The following is a 12,950-nucleotide window of genomic DNA, read 5'->3' on the forward strand; positions in this document are numbered from 1 at the left end:
TTATGTTTAAGATCAAATGTCAAATGATTTAAGCCAGAGCAACTTCCAACTGATGTTATATCCCTGTGACAGAGATTACTTAAGCACCTGACTCCTGGCGAGTGGGTTTGGTTCCCGAACTGAATTCAACCGAACAGGACATCATCCCCTCTTTTCCACTGATTGTCATGTTCGGTTTAATGAGCTAAACCCATATGCAGAACACCAACAGGAGACAGAGTAAAAGTTAACAAGGTTTATTAAGGAAATGTACAGAGTAACTCAGGACTGGTTCTGGTGCAGGTCCGGGACTGGTTTCACTTATTTCTGGAGAGATGATAGTTTAGTTAGCCAGGCAGTTAGATGGTTTGACGAGAGAGTGAATTATGAAAGTACCTTGAAGAGGTTCAGACAGATCCTTGGAATGGGGAACCGGTTGGGTCCAGAGATAGTGGGAGTTGCAGAGAGCTCAGCAGCAGCAGCGTCTAGCTTCTGGCTAGTGAGTCTTAGCCGTGGGTTTTGTTCCTAGCTCTTCCCTGAGAGCTGAGGGAGGAATCCAGACTGAGATCTTCAGGTTAGCTTCCTAGCTCTCCCCTGAGAGCAGAAGGAGGAATCCAGACTGAGATCTTCAGGTTTAGCTTCCCAGCTCTTCCCTGAGAGCTGAAGGAGGAATCCAGACTGAGACCTTCTGGTTTGGCTTCCTTGGGCAGGCAGGCAGGTTTCCAGGTAAAGCTCATCCAGAGCTTCAGACCTTGGTCAGGCTTTCTGTGAGTAGAGAAGATAGAGGCAGGTTAGAATTCAGTTTCTCTCAAGAGTCTACTGAAATCCACAAGATAAACAGAGGCTAGGGTTTGCTAACCAAACTTGGTCAACACTGCGGCGTCGAAGGAAGGTCTGACTGTTGCTTATGAAGGAAGGTCTCCTGATGGGCTGATGAGCTTCAGGTGTGCTGGAGGCTCCAGCCCAGGAGACCCACAGCGCTCTCTGCTGGAGACAGATGGTAACTCTCCAGATCTCAACAGTAACCCCAGTCCTAACAGAAAACAACATAAAACAGAAGAGGATCCTCGGCGCCCTCTGGTGGGCAAGCCTAAGGATCCCAACACTGATCTAACACAGTAAACCTCCTTTTTCCCTTAGATGTAAAAATAAAATTAAGCCGAGAACATACATAATTGTCTTATATTTCCATGACAATCCAGACCTAAATTTCAAGAAAATGTTAATTAAGTTGTTCGAATATTCAAAGGAATCAGGGAAATCTTTTCATGACAATACAAGGAAACATTCCCATCCATATGAGAGAGAAATATTCAAAGATCTATTGACATCACTTCTTTCTGGACATTTCTTGATAAGGAGTTTCTCACTAGTCTAGATTATCTTTAATATATTTTCTCACCTAAACAAACTAAATCCAGGATTGCAAGGGGTTTAAGCAACTGTGTTTAATGTGTAAGATGAAGTTGAGACTGTGAAAAAGAAGTTACATATCTGGGTAAATTGAACAACCACAAAAATATTTTTCCTTTCTCAATTTTTTTCTGGGCTTCTAGACCCAGTGTGTGTCTCCTTTCCTCCTTTCAGTGGCAACAAAAGATCTTTGCTGCAATGGGATGAATGGCTGCTTAAGTTGATAAGTGCTGGATTAATACAGTTTGGGCCTAATGTATCATATGTCACTGTTAGAAGAAATTTCATTCGTAATTTCTCAGTAAATGTGTACTTAAGCCGTGTTAATAATGAAATGTCTCATAGTACATTATTTACCTTGATGTTAAATTTCTTCTGCCCCATTTTCTCTTTCCTAATATTTCAACTGTAAGTGGAAGCTTGCTACGTTTGTAGCAACCAACCAAGCCAAGAATTCACTGTGGTCATTTGAGCAAATATAAACTAGTTATTTAAAATGTGTCTCTTTTTGCATCCACAAGTAGTAACATTAGAATTTATATGGGTAAGTGTTTAGTCCCCTTGTATTTCAAAGGATAATATCTCCTGGTTTGGTTTTTTTGTTTCCATGAAACCTTGGATAATATAGTCTTTTTTTTTATGAGAAATTCTTGCCTTTGTTGGGACTTTTAGGTTATGTAAATAAACAAGCAATAAGCAAAGCAATAAACAACGGCACTGAAAACGCAGGGCAAGCAAATTATCCATGGCATCAAGTTCTTTATTGATATACTTCTCCCTTATATCAACAGTATATATCAATGATTGTTGAAGTTTAGAAATCCTTCTGTTACCAATGCCATCATTGAGGTTGTGAAACTCTTGAGAAAGCTATTTACTTTTACCCGTTATGAGATGTTTCTTGTGTGATACTAGAGACACCTGTTTTTAGGCCACCATTCGGGACTGAACCTGCTACTAATTTTCACTGAAAATGGGGAAGGATTGCTTACTAAATATTGGTAGAATTTGGCTGGTGTCTTGGCTTTCCTTTTCCTTTTCTTTTTCACCTCCCTTTCTTCACATGTTCAATACTTTTTCCCTGTGCCATTCCACATTAATATGCATAATTAATTAAATAAATCATGCAATGTTAACTGTCATCTCGTGAAAATGTTTATGTCAACATAAAATTTAAACATGATGTTGTGTTCAAAACTTATTTTACCCAGTGTTTGTGTGTGGTTATATATCAGTGGGCCAGGCCTTCTACATTGTCAAAATTCCTAACTGTTTTTCTTCTCTCAAATTTTAAGTTAAATAATACATCCTTTAAAATACTTTAGAATGTTCTTTGTTTTTAAAATGTAAAAACAGAAGAGGACGAGTGTGCTTAATTGTTTTGGCCTTTCATAATGTAGAGAATGAATAATGTTGCTATAAAACTAACAACACTGAAAAGAAAGTGATCTAATCACAATGGCCAATGGTGCATTTTTTTCTTCTAGTGGCTATAGTAATTCCACTTTAAAGTAGCATTGAGCATTTAAAACCACAAAAGCTCTTGTAATGGGACTGCACATGCCCATGCTAAGATATTTTTTATCCAAATCTTAGAAGAATAAAGGTAGGATAGATGTGCTTTGGCTGAAATGCTGTATTCAGTCTGATGTGAAAAAGGAGATATGTTAAAGGCTTTAATTTAGCCAATACATTCTGCTGGTATCTTGCCAGAGATCTATGGTAAAAGCATAATCACTCAGACAACAGCACTATTAAACAGGACCTGTTTGTGATGGGAGAAGAGATATAATGACTGTGTCTTATGGTTTGTCACAGTACTCATTAGTATATTGGCCTGGTAGGTCTTGGTCATCAGTAAGAATAATGGATTTACTGTAGATAGTTGCTTGCACTGAAGCCTCAGTGCTTGGCTAAAATTAAGAATAGACTGTAGAAATATATGTGTTCAACAAATGTATAACATCTACATGTTTAAGATTCATTTCAATATCTAATCCCATGACTTAATATTGCAATGGATGCTATTTGAGAATTATAAATGTGCTTTGATGTTAATAATAACTTGCTCATTTAGTAAACGTGACTAACTTCAGTATTTTTTTATTTCTACAACCAAATCATTTGGCAGATTTAATTGTCAAAAAAAGTATTTCTATACTGCAAAAAATATTCACATTAAAATTACAGTTCCACCATGTGTTTGGATTAAAAGCCTCTCCAAATTAAGCTCCCACACTAAATTTTGACCTTAGTCAACTAATCCTTGTGTCAGGAATCCAGTGTGTGTGGTCTGTTTTGTGTCTGTCTCTCCCTCCACCACCAGGTGGCACCCTATCATTGTTGGTCCTCCCTGCACCCCTGCGGCTCTTTGGATCATTATATGTAGCAGTACTTAAGCAGTGGACTGTCACTACCTCGACGCCAGACTGTTTGGCTAATCTAAGCATGGCTAGTACAGCCATGCTTAGATTAGCAGAGTCTAACCTGAGTCTTTGTTTCCCTGAGCCTAGATGAGTTTTTGTTTCTCTGATCCTAACCTTTTCTTTGTCTTTGCCTTTGGCAGGAAGTCCTCCTGCGTACTGGATGTATGGCCTTCTTCCCCTGGAAGGATTGTTTACTGAGTTCACACTGAGCAGGGGAGAAACCTCCACATGTGCCGTTCAAGTCCCTCATGGAAATCCAAGTGACAGTCCACTCCATTGCTCCTTCGGGTCCTAAGTATGTCTACCAGTCCACTCTTCAACAAGTCCCCTCTTCTCAGGATCAACCCACACATTCTGGATTCAAAGTGAAAGAAGAAACCCCCCCAAACCTGAGTTCCTCTCTAGCATCAACCTTACGGCATTCAAGATTCCTACGGTCCCTGAACTAACCGTTGTGATATCCTCTCCAGACTTTTTTAGTTGCTGTTCACCAGCTTTCTGAGTTCCAGATATACGCCCTTTAACCCTACCTCAATAAACCTGTTAAACCTTTGCCCTACACTCTGAGTGGTTCTCTGCATCTTTGGGTTGGACCTTTAAACACATCACGACACCTTGTTGATTAGTCAGTTTTTCTGCAGTAGATAAGATTGGGCATATTTTACTGAAATATCTTTTTTGGCTAATATTTGTATATTATAACACAAAATGTGTTCAATATCTTCTCATTTGGACCAATGTAAAAATCATTGTTAAATACACTAACTAGAAAGAGTGCGTTAGTCAGTAGAGGGTTATCATACCTTTAGAATTTAAGCTGCTCATGTACAGGAATAATGCAGTAAATTAAAATGGGAAACTTTTACCTTAAGTGGCACAATATGATAGAAATTAGAAAGCAACAAACATATACACCAATGTTGAATTTCATTTTAGGTCGACAATAATGGTAAATTTTATAGCGGTCTGTCTTGCACTGGATCTACAGTACCAAGCCTTCACATGATCTGCCAAAAAAAGGTTTACAAAAAAAAAAAGAAGCAAGAGGACTTACAGGAATTAATAAAAATTTTTTTTCTAACCCAAAAAAAACAAACTTACAAAAAGAAATGAGTTAAAGTCATAACAGAGGTCAACCAAAAACAGAAAATTTCACTCAAGCAAATCAAACTAACTGACTGCATAAACAAACAAAACTGACCTAACAAAGAAATGACACACAAGGGTATATATACACTCGCTGATCAGACCATTAACACATTAGGGGTGATTCCCACTAAACAAACAATCACAAATTACAAACATCGGCAGTACAGTTAGGTTTGGCGATAAAACAAATCTATATCTTAGAAAAATTAAAACACACCAACCGCAAAACAAATCCTAAGCAAAACATGCAAAAATGGGAAAAGGCAGCAATTTTCCCTTCTGCATTTAGCAGATATGAGCCCTAAAGATCTTTTGTCTGGCCAAACTCCTAGGCACCATAGAAGGTAGGAAACAGATTAGTGACAAAAACCAGAAAGAAATATGACTGAGTGCAAACAAATACAGTGGACTAAATGTGCGCGCTTACTAATAGAACACATGCATTTGAACTTAGATTAAAGTTTTATTGCAAATATACACTGCAAAGTATGTGTATGGATTAAATACACAAAGGTGCACGTATAGTACAGACTTTGGTCATCACAAAGACAATAATGTCTGGTTGTTGTTATTGTCCACCTAGCTCCTCTGTGCAGTAGAGTGATAAAATAAGTCATATGCTAATAAATCTAACAGCTAGGCATGGGGATATGTAGCTATAGTGATTTCAACATAGATTGGTTGTTATTTTGCACCCTTAAGGACAGGTTGGTGACATCCTTAAATTTGTCCAATTGCATCAAATCGTTAATACACCAACGAGAATTGAGAATGTACTTGAAAAGTACATTCTGTTCATCCATTCTTGTAGCTTGACTGTATTTACACTCCTCTACCACCCACACATTTATCTTTTTCTAATCCATCTCTGATGGTTGAACTTTGTAAATATAAATACCTTTTGCCTCCATTAAAAAAATGTATCTTTCCTTTTATACAATACAAAAGATTTTTAGTTTTTTTAATGCATGGTAATTAGATAATTCACTGTATTCAGAGCACAACACCATTTTTTTAAACATGGACATATGTGAGCAGCTTCTTCTGATGAAGGGCTTTTGATAAGCAAGGGGAACAATGTGATTTTCATCTTCTGAATTGACAGTGTGGTTGCTTTGCAGTTTTTCAAGCCTAAAAGCCAATGCATCAAAAGACGGAGAGAAGATAATGAGATAGAAGGCTGAAAGTGCTTTTACTGGAAGCCTGGTATAAAGATTGGAAGCTAAATCAAAAATGGGAGATCTGGGAGAGTGATTGGCAGTGAAAGGAGCAGAGGAAGAAAAACACTCATTAGGTTCTTTATTTGTTAAGATTTCTTAATTGTGGAACAAAGATTGAAAGAAAAGAGTCCTCTAAGAGGGTCTCTTCTTACTTCCCCGGTGATGATTAATCAATATAATGCGTTTAAGCAATTAAGGTAGATGTTATCTGCCAACAGAACTAATTCAAGGAAAATATTTTGTGATTTACAATGACCAGTTTTTGGTAGTGCACGCTTAGACAGTAGAGAACTAAAACAGAAAAATGTAAACCAGTATTTTTTATTGGATCACAATATATGATGACCTTTAGGATTCATATCAAGCTTTTTGTTATTTCTTTCCTTTATTGCTCTCTTAACCCAATGACTAATAAGTAAAAAGCAAGTAAAAATCTAGTTTTCCATTTAAACAAAGAACTGGACCCAAGTAAAATCTTGATGGAATTGAGTTAATGCCTTAGGAATGAGAGAAATGTATTCTGGCCTTACTGCCTCATTAAAGCGGAACACAATTAGCAAAGATTTACACAGTCCTTAACTCAGGATTTACTCTACCAAGTTGTCGCAACACCCACTTCACCCGAAATATTGCAAAACAAGGTAGTCTCATAAACATTTTATAAAAGATAACCATGCATTGTGCAGAGTATTTACAATAACATAGGGAGAAATACAAAACAAAAAACATTTAACACAAGTTAAGAATTTTGCACTTAAAGCACCTACCTGTTGTAACAGATTCATTAGGTTGGGGGAATGGCAGATGTCCAGCAAGAATTGTTAATTTAAATGATTACTCTTAGAGAACAGCTGCCCCCTAAACCCTTCGATCCACTGAAACCGTGCCAAGGTGTCTTTCAGATATCACATTCCATCAGGAGCATTTCTTGAGTGGAACAACACCGCACAGTTGGACTAGATGACAGGGTTTCATCATTGCGCTATAATAGTACAGTTATAGACTTTAAATAGATCAATAAACGACTAAAGTGTTTCTTTCGGTAGTACTACCCGCATCCAATGTGCCTGCCTTTATCCAATCACCCGACCTTCTTCTTTTTTTACCTATTGTGGGAGAGTTAAAAGATAATATATATATATATATATATTAGTGCTGTCAAAATTATCGCGTTATTAACGCGTTAACGCGAGGCCATTTTAACGGCGATAATTTTTTTAACGTGAGATTAACGCTATGTGGTTTTATGGTACAATTTTCCAAGTACATCCCGCTGCAGCCTGCGGGAAGGCGGGGCTATTTTCCCCCAGTGTATGCATTTCTCATAGGCTTCGAAAGCGGAGCTCCTCAAGGGAAAAAGACGCTCATACACTGGGTAGCGCTAGTGCCTTTTCTTTAAGCCCCACCACCAACAAACAAGTTGAGTGTCTGGTAACTAGTAGCAACCTGAAATACGCTGAGAAAACAGATTACTGAGGTGAAATGGAATCTGCTACGGCACTCTTGCTGTCTGTGTACGCCACAGGTCGGTATCGTGTGTGTGTGGGTGGGTGTGTCTGTGTGTGGGTGAGTGGGTGTGTGTGTGTTCTCATTTTTGTTAAGAGGCTGAAAAGTAACTTTCTAGAGCATAGACTACCTTCATCTAGTGATGTCGGTCTATTGATTTTGATGTATTGATTGAAAATTGTTCATTATTACCTTGGTTAATTAACATCTAATGTTAACTCTACTAAATTTTATAGCAGTAGGGTAAAATGCTTGTCTTTGTTCAAAAGACTGTATTAACTGTAAAGACTGTCTTTTACATCAGCCTGTTTTCAGGGCCTTTTTTTGGCTACATATTTGTTATTTTTTGCTACATGCCTCCCCATCTTCTTGCCATATGTTTCTATGGCATAAATCAGTATCTGTGACCTGTTTTCATTTTAAAAAAAGAACACTGGCACAAACCTAGCCTGTATGTATTTTTTTGTATGTCATTGAGAGTATTTAAATGATTTTCAATCAGGAAAAAAATGTGAGATTAAAATGCGATTAATCGCGAGTTAACTCAGGCATTGATGCGATTAATCGCGATTAAAAAATTTAATCGATTGACAGCACTAATATATATATATATATATATATATATATATATATATATATATATATATACTGCTCAAAAAAATTAAAGGAGCACTTTGAAAACCAATCAGATCTCATTGGGGGAAAAAGGAAAAAATCATGCTGTTTATTTATACTGATATGTATTGGTTAATGTGTTGGGAACAAAAGGATGCCACATAAGTTGTTGGAAATGAAAATTATCAACCTACAAAGGGCTGAATTCAAAGACACCCCAAAATAGTCCATTTAGCTGAAATTTGATTGCAGCAACTCAAAATGGTATTCAGTAATTTGTATGGCCCCCACGTGCGTGTATGCATACCTGACAACGTCGAGGCATGCTCCTAATGAGACGACGGATGGCGTCCTGGGGTATCATCGCCCAGATCTGGACCAGGGCATCACTGAGCTACTGGACAGTCTGAGGTGCAACCTGGCGGTGTCGGATAGATCGAAACATAATGTCCCAGAGGTGTTCTATTGGATTTAGGTCAGGCGAGCGTAGGGGCCAATCAATGGTATCAATTCCTTCATCCTCCAGGAACTGCCTGCATACTCTTGCCACATAATGCAGGGCATTGTCGTGCACCAGAAGTAACCCCGGAGCAACTGCACCAGAATAGGGTCTGACAATGGGTGCAAGGATTTCATCCCGATGGCAGTCAGAGTGCCGTTTTCTAGCCTGTATCGGTCTGTGCGTCCCTCCATGGATATGCCTCCCCAGACCATCACTGACCCACCAGCAAACCGGTCATGCTGAATGATGTTACAGGCAGTATAATGTACTCCACGGGTTCTCCAGACCCTTTCATGTCTGTCACATGTGCTCAGGGTGAACCTGCTCTCACCTGTGAAAAGCACAGGGCACCAGTGGCGGACTTGCCAATTCCGGTGTTCTGTGGCAAATGCCAGTCGAGTTCCACGGTGCCGGGCAGTGAGCACAGGGCCCACTAGAGGACGTCGGGCCCTTAGGCCACCCTCGTGAAGTCTGTTTCTGATTGTTTGGTCAGAGACATTCACACCAGTGTCCTGCTGGAGTTCATTTTGTAGGGCTCTGGAAGTGCTCCTCCTGCTCCTCCTTGCACAAAGGAGCAGATACCGGTCCTGCTGATGGGTTGTAGACCTGCTACGGCCCTGTCCAGCTCTCCTGGAGTAACCGCCTGTCTCCTGGAATCTCCTCCATGCTCTTAAGATTGTGCTGGGAGACACAGCAAACCTTCTGGCAATGGCATGTATTGATGTGCCATCCTGGAGGAGTTGGACTGCCTGTGCAACCTCTGTAGGGTCCAGGTAGTGCCTCATGCTAACAGTAGTGACAGTGACCCTAGCCAAATGCAAAACTGGTGAAAAAGAGTTTGAAAAGATGAGGAGGGGAAAAAATGTCAGTGGCCTCCACCTGTGAAACCATTCCTGTTTTGATGGTCGTCTCATTGTTGCCCCTTTAGTGCACCTGTTGGTTATTTCATTAACACCAAATCAGATGAAACTGTTTTACAACCCCCTCTACTACTTACCTGACCAAATCAATATCCAAGAAGTTTAATTAACTTGATGCTATACACTGATTACAAATTGTTCCTTTAATTTTTTTGAGGTGTATATATATATATATATATATATATATATATATATATATATATATATATATATATATATATATATATATATATATATATATATATATATATATATATATATATATATATATTGGTTTTAAGAGTTATTAATTGGATGGAGGATGAAGGAAAGAAGAGATGGAGCTAAGGATTGTGATCATACACTTGGGTTGGATATGGAGATCAATCCAGGAACTTGCAACTTTCTTTAGAATAATGTGCTCTAACAACTAGGCCACCCTCCCAATTATGCAGTAGTTAAGTTTTAAAATGCTCACATTTTGAGCAAATACACGTCACTGGAGAGACTTGAATTTACCAAGCAATTAAGCATTTGAATAAGCAGTGCACTTACAAATTTTAGAGCTCATTACAACAATAAAAAAGTGAAATGGCGAGCTTGATTAAGGAATAAGAATGGGCATTAACCCTTCAAAGTTGCTTTCTTTTTATGGCTGTTTTATGAGTTTAGAACCAAACCTTAAGAATTCCAACAGAAAAGTTTTTGCATTTTTTTCTCTGTTTCATATGTTTCTTTCAAATTTTCCCTCATCATTTTTCTAAATGCCATCCTTTTTTAGCTGTTTTCTTTCAATTGACACTCACTCCTACACACTTGAATATTTGCAATGAAACACACCTGTACTTGCACAAACAGAGAAATCAGTTTTACCAGCTTGTCAGAGTGTGTCTAATTGATCACTACCTAGAAGCCTTAGCTTTGTTGATATTTGGACTGGCAGCACAGACCACATGGAGCTGAGGGCATATATTTAGGTCTTTCTCTCTTTCTTTTTGTCTGTCTGTCTCTCTCTCATTCTTTTTAACCCCATTTCAATCCCTTAGTCTCTCTTTCTCCATTTTCATCACAACTCTTTCACACTTCCACTCGCACACACTCATTGACCCCCCTTGATCACCAAAACATGAATCTATTTACTTTTGTAAATTTATCTCTGGCACTCTTCAACTGTTGTGAGTTTTTTTAAATGGATTGTTTCTCAGACAGGCAGGGATGTAAATTATGTTGGTGTCTATAACAGTGGGCAATTTTTTTTTGCATCTAAATCAAGTTTCTCAGCAGCGATAGCACTTGAACACAAATCAACTATAAATGGCAGCTTACAGCTCAATTTACTGGAAAGGACAAAAGAAAGGAGCCTAATTTCAGCACTACAATCTTTAGCAAAGTTTAAGATTGTATATGTACCGTGATTAGGTAAAGCTTTTTTTGCTGCCTTTTCATACACATTAATTTTAAAAATTTATTGTTGCTGCTGGAATGTAAAAAATAAAAAGTCATACATTCAGACAACTTCAATAGGGATACATATTGTCTGTAAATTCTAAAACTTTCTCCTTTATTTACAAGGCCAGATTATCCAATGGGCATAATGGGCACGGGCCCATGGCCACCTGGGTCCCACAGTGTCTTATCCATATACGGCAGCTTCTAACCAATAAGACATGCTGTTGCTGATACATAAAAAAAATAAATGAATAAATAAAATATAACTACTTGGTCTGATAATATGGTTGTCAATGAAAAATAAGACACATGCTGTCACTGATATTTTAAAATAAAACCTTAATAGAATTGCACAATTCATCAGGCACACTAATGGTAACCATGCTAACCGGTATGTGGGTCCTTCCCTCTACCCCGTCTTCGAATGAGCCCACACTGAGAAACCTGTGAGAGTAACAGCAGTTTTGTAGTGAGAGAGAAGGGCTGATAATAAGTGTTTTTTTTAAAGGAGACAAAAAGAGAAAAAGGTTGTGTTTATTATGAATTGTGCAATAAATAGACATGTTCTTCATCAAACAGAAATGTCCAGATCTTGAGGATGCTACTGTTAGCCTGACAGCAGCGACAACACCTAGGGCATTCTGTTTGAAATCTACGTTTTCAAACAGAGGGAGGAAACTGAGGGCAATGATGTTTAAGAAGGTAACATGAAAGCTAAGCTAGAATACAACTTTATTGTCGTTACACTTTCATAAGTACAAAAAAATGAAATTAACCCATTTCCCTAAGTTTCATGGTCTATTGTCTGGAGATCTATAACCCCTCCTCTTTCATAGGATAGGAGCAGCCATTTTATGACTTCACAAATTAAGATAAGCTTAATTTTAGTCCAAACCTTCCCCTTTAGTCATGGGATCACCACCCTGAATCTTTCCAGCCTGTTTCTGTCCCACTCCAGACCACGTAGTAAGAGCATTTATATCTTTATTGCATTTATATCTGCTGCTATTTTTTAATGGACGTAAATGATTGTATTGACATTTGGTCTCCCTTGGATGCCCATCTCAATGGACTCTTAGAACCCCTTTTCCCATCTTTCTAAAGTATTCATTTGCCTACCTCATGTTTATTTTCAAGTAGTGTATAGTGTTTGCATAGATCTTAGATTTCCTATAATCCTTGATTGTAGAACTAAAGACATAATTATTTTAACCTGTAGTCATGACATTTGAATTAACAGAGACAAATTTATCTTTGGTTTTTAATTAATAGCTCTCCTGATAGCCTAGCCCAAGTCACTAAACTCGGGAGAAAAACTGGATTTTAACAGCCGGTCCAAAACTCGGAGTGTGAGAGGCCTAAAATCCTGGTGGGTAAACAGGTCAAAGTTATAATTATTCAACTAGGAACATTAAATTGGTTTTACCCTCAGTTTTATATGATTTAAAGAATTAAATACAACTCCAGTTCTACTTAATCATATATTCATAATCTACAGGTAAAATATCACAACAGTGATTAAAATATTTTAGGGATTTAAGGGCTTTGAACCAGTTGAAAAGAACAGATCTGGGTGATACAGTGTTGAGTATGCTTGAAAGTATTAACTACAGAGGCCCAGCAGATGACATTGCAAGTAATCTGTTGGGGTGCTATAATGGGCTGCAGGCTTACTTGAAGAATAACAGTCCATTAATCCATTGCATGCCCTACACAACACATTCTCTCATTTTGGTGGGTGTGAACAGTGTAGAAAACAGCTTTTAAGATGTACACAATTGTTTTGACCTTG

The sequence above is a fragment of the Cyprinodon tularosa genome, unplaced genomic scaffold, assembly GCF_016077235.1.
Source record: "Cyprinodon tularosa strain WSP-4 unplaced genomic scaffold, ASM1607723v1 ctg581, whole genome shotgun sequence".
NCBI lineage: Eukaryota > Metazoa > Chordata > Actinopteri > Cyprinodontiformes > Cyprinodontidae > Cyprinodon > Cyprinodon tularosa.